The sequence below is a fragment of the Electrona antarctica genome (genome assembly GCF_951216825.1).
Source record: "Electrona antarctica genome assembly, chromosome: 3".
NCBI lineage: Eukaryota > Metazoa > Chordata > Actinopteri > Myctophiformes > Myctophidae > Electrona > Electrona antarctica.
Window position 1 is genome coordinate 28,168,841 of NC_136808.1, and position 4,926 is coordinate 28,173,766.

A 4,926-nucleotide genomic window follows, 5' to 3' on the forward strand; every position below is an offset into this window, starting at 1 on the left:
GATTCATGGTCATGGTCATGGATTAGCAACACCGGAAACTATGTGGCCATTCACGCAGTTAATTCATTATTAACTACACATAAAATATCATAAATGAGATTAATTTTAGCCCCCTATTTATTACTACCATATTTATTTTGGAATAAAGGCTGATTCAGCCTGGCTGAACTTCGCTGAAGTCTTAAAACCGTTTGAGCAACTCTCCAGCCTCCAGGAGTAGGCTATGGAATAAGGTTGACATGCTATGCAAAAATTGTGCTGCGCACCATTTAAGGGGTTAGCACGCCACCTAGTGTCTAGAAACCTCTCCTTCAGGCGGACGCCAGCGTGACGAATACAATAGCTAACCCCCCTTTTTTGTTAAAAGGTTAAGGTCGCTTAACCTTGGTGTAAAAAAAGTGGTTGTCTGTAAAAGTCTACTACTCCATCTCTCCATCTATAATATACACATAAAGAGTTCTGGATGTTTATGAACCTTAAATGATTTCCTTGTTGTTATTTATTATTTTTTTTTTTTTAACTGTTCTGTTTCTTGGACTGGCTATCTGTAAGGTATGTTGTAATGTTTGTAATGCTGCTTTCTATACTGAACCTAGATTTTGTACGATTTTGAAAAACAAATACAAATTTGAATTATAATATACACAGAAAATACATTTTCAGGTGGGTTGCCAATTTCAGCCTATCAGGAGCTTCACTTGTATAATATTCAAGTTCCATATTTGTCTGCTCATTTCTGTGTCATTGCTTCAACCTCTGAAAAACATTGTCTGTATAGGAGAAACAGGGAGACCCCCATGCACTTATTTAACAAACAAACGGGCCGTACGTGACCCACGTAGGTCTACACATTTTTATGGGTCCCTTTATTTTTTTGTTCAAAAACATTCCCAAAAAAGCTAAAAGTAGGCCTACACGGGTGGCAGGTATGCCGCCTACGGACTCAAACTTGTAGATCTCCTTGTAGACCCCCAGGCACTGCAGGCAGAGGCCAGGGCAAGACATCAAAGACCAGGCAGCCCAGCGAGCCTCAGCCTGTGTGTGTGTGTGTGTGTGTGTGTGTGTGTGTGTGTGTGTGTGTGTGTGTGTGTGTGTGTGTGTGTGTGTGTGTGTGTGTGTGTGTGTGTGTGTGTGTGTGTGTGTGTGTGTGTGTGTGTGTGTGTGCGTGCGTGCGTGCGTGCGTGTGTGTGTGTGTGTGTGTGTGTGTGTGTGTGTGTGTGTGTGTGTGTGTAATTATAATAATTGGGGAGGCACTGAGGGGACTGGGGAGGTACTGGGGAGACACTGGGGAGACACTGAGGCACTGGGGAGGCACTGCATGGGGAGTCACTAGGGAGTAGGGAGGCCCTGGCAGACATTGGGGAGGTACTGGGGAGGCACTGCATGGGGAGGCACTGGGGGGACACTGGGCAGACAGAGTTGGGCCTGTGTGTGTGTAGTGTACTGTGGCTATAATATTATCAAAATAATAATAATAATAATAATAATAATTATTATTATTATTATTATTATAAAGTAGGTGTAGTAACACATGGGTAACTGGGTTATACAACATTCCTTGTGTATGCTTTTAACGCTCCTCTCATGTTTAGGGGCGGGCGTGGACTTTAAAGTTAGGCTACTAATACTATAGAGAGACAGTGGTTGTAAATGTTCAACGCTTTTTCACTAGCTGTTCAGAGGGCCCGAGGCGACCGACGACGACCGTTACTAGTAGGCTGCCTATACACGAGGCATGCAGGAGGCTATTGATTGATTGATTGATATATTTATTAACAGTTTGCAGAATTACAGTACATTTCAAGCACAAACTCAATACAAAGACTGTTAAAGATGGAGTGCCGTGATTTTTTTCCACCCTAAAACATGATCATCAGGTCTGATTGTTATATAAGGAGGTATCATTTTTTCAAAAAAGTGTACAGTATTTGTTAAAATGTTGTTTTTATGTGGGCATGCCCACCAGTTCATTAAGTATGCCTGGTTTGCCTGGTGGGTGGTGATGGGTGGTGAAACTGGTGATCCACCTGAACTGAAGCCGCACCCACAGCTGTAGTTGTATGATAAAGGGGGAGGGGTTAGGGGAGGGGCTGATAGTGTGGTGTCACTATATTACTGTTTATTTCATTGGCCCGTTTGACTGTCAAGGGTTCAGCCTCCAGGAAGAAACCCTAAATACAAAGTTAATACACCATTGCAACGACTCCAGGGTGTCTAATGAAGTACTGTTACCTCATAGACACATGAAAAACTGGAAAAATACAAAAATGGTGGCACTCCAGCTTTAACTGTGAGTGGACAACCCAATTAAGCATTACACTTGTTTACAAGAGGGTCCACCTTGTTCAATTCATCAACACATTTAGAGACGTACAAATAGACACTTCTATATAGTCAAAGAACAGAACAGGAATTCATCATAAGGGAGGTAAAAAGGGAAAAGAAACATATACAGTGAGGGGAAAAAGGGGGTGGGCAGTGCAGGGGGATTCAGATTTTACGGAGGCCAGTTTCGAATTGCAGCCGTCCGTAGGTGCCCTTTGAGAGCGGCTTTGAAGGAGTCAAGGGATTCGCATGTCTTAATGACTGTTGGTAGGGCGTTCCACATTTTGGTGGCATAGGAGCAAAAATAATTTAGTCCCTTGTTTGTGCCGAATCTGGGTTGTACATGGTTCGTTGCACTTCCTCTGGTGTTATGGGTGTGGACTTCGTTAACATTAAGGAAGTATCTAGACAGGTACATGGGTATCTTGGTGGTGTATCGAATCTTGTGGACCAGACCCATTGCAAGATGCTGTACTCTGTCGTCGACCCTAAGCCATTCCAGCCTGTCAAAGTGGGCAGGAGTGAGGTGGGTTCGGGGGGTGAGGCCAAGTAGGAGCCTGACCAGTTTGTTTTGGGAAGTCTGGAGCCTAGTTTTAAGGGCCTTAGAGGTGCTGTGGTACCAGGAGGTGCATACATAGTCAAAGAAACCTTGTACGAGGGCTCCTGTTAAGGTCTTCAAGGTGTTTTTGTTGACCAGTGAGGAGATCCTGTAAAGGAATCTTGTTCTTTGGTTGACTTTTTTGATTACGTTGGTGGCCATTTTATCACCGGAAAGATTAGCCTCAAGGATGGAACCTAGGTAGGTAATTTCATCTTTACGTGTGATAACATTGTCACCCGGCCACTCTAACCAAGAAGCCATTTGCCTTACTGAGATTACTATTAGATCCGAAGAGAATGGATTCAGTTTTTCCCAGGTGTAAAGATAGTTTGTTATCAGAGAGCCTGGTGCAGATTCTACCGAGTTCAGAGCTGAGGGCCTTTTCAACCTGCAGTGAGCACAGCAGTGAGCACAGCTCTCTGGGAGGGGGGGGGGACAGTGTTCCATTCAATTCAATTCAATTCAAAGGGCTTTATTGGCATTCACCTCCACCATCTGTTCTCTCCCCTCCAGGTAGGATTGCATACAGCTCACTGATGTGCTATCAAAACCAATTGCTTTTAGCTTTTTAACCAGTATGGAGTGGTTCACGGTGTCAAAAGCCTTTTGGAGGTCCAGCATTTGCCAGCATCCACCTCATGTATGATGTGGTAATATGCTACTGTCTGCAACATTGTGAATTTGTGACTGCTTGGCCTTTAATAGAAGTCTCTAACGTTTAGTCAGTCAGTCTACACTCGCCATCTGTTGTCCGGTGTGTCGAGTCGGTACGACAAAAAAATAAACAGCCGATCTGCAAGCTCACAACGCGTGGCCGTGTTGTGAGCTTGTAGATCGGCCCTACTCATCTCAATTCAATGCAATTCAAATGTTAACATTAAGGAAAGATTAGCCTCAAGGATGGAACCTAGGTAGGTAATTTCATCTTTACGTGTGATAACATTGTCACCCACTCTAACCAAGAAGCCATTTGCCTTACTGAGATTACTATTAGATCCGAAGAGAATGGATTCAGTTTTTCCCAGGTGTAAAGATAGTTTGTTATCAGAGAGCCTGGTGCAGATTCTACCGAGTTCAGAGCTGAGGGCCTTTTCAACCTGCAGTGAGCACAGCAGTGAGCACAGCTCTCTGGGAGGGGGGGGGGGGGGGGGGGGGGACAGTGTTCCATTCAATTCAATTCAATTCAAAGGGCTTTATTGGCATTCACCTCCACCATCTGTTCTCTCCCCTCCAGGTAGGATTGCATACAGCTCACTGATGTGCTATCAAAACCAATTGCTTTTAGCTTGTTAACCAGTATGGAGTGGTTCACGGTGTCAAAAGCCTTTTGGAGGTCCAGCATTTGCCAGCATCCACCTCATGTTTGATGTGGTAATATGCTACTGTCTGCAACATTGTGAATTTGTGACTGCTTGGCCTTTAATAGAAGTCTCTAACGTTTAGTCAGTCAGTCTACACTCGCCATCTGTTGTCCGGTGTGTCGAGTCGGTACGACAAAAAAATAAACAGCCGATCTGCAAGCTCACAACGCGTGGCCGTGTTGTGAGCTTGTAGATCGGCCCTACTCAACTCAATTCAATGCAATTCAAATGGCTTTATTAGCACGAGGAAACGTTAATATTGCTAGAAGCAAAAGTGCAACAATACAATCAAAAGTTCAAAACTAAATAATGTACAGTATATGTTATTCCAAACGAGGCTATTACAGTACGTATTTCTAGGAAATACTGTATAGCCAGCCCCGTTTTGCCGTTTGGAACTTCGGAGAGAGAGCAGACCTTTATAACTCTATGGTGAACAGATCTAGGTAGGTACAGTGCGTTGTTGCGTTCCCATCAGGGTTCCCATCCTAGATTCCAATCCAAACGGGGCCTAATACTGTATGGTAATGAGTGTAGCCCATAGGCGTGGCCAGTGACGAGGGAGTCGGGAAGTAGTCCTCTCTCCACCAATCAGAGGTGTGTTATGTAAACTAAGGACAGCCCGCTGCAGGAAGTGGA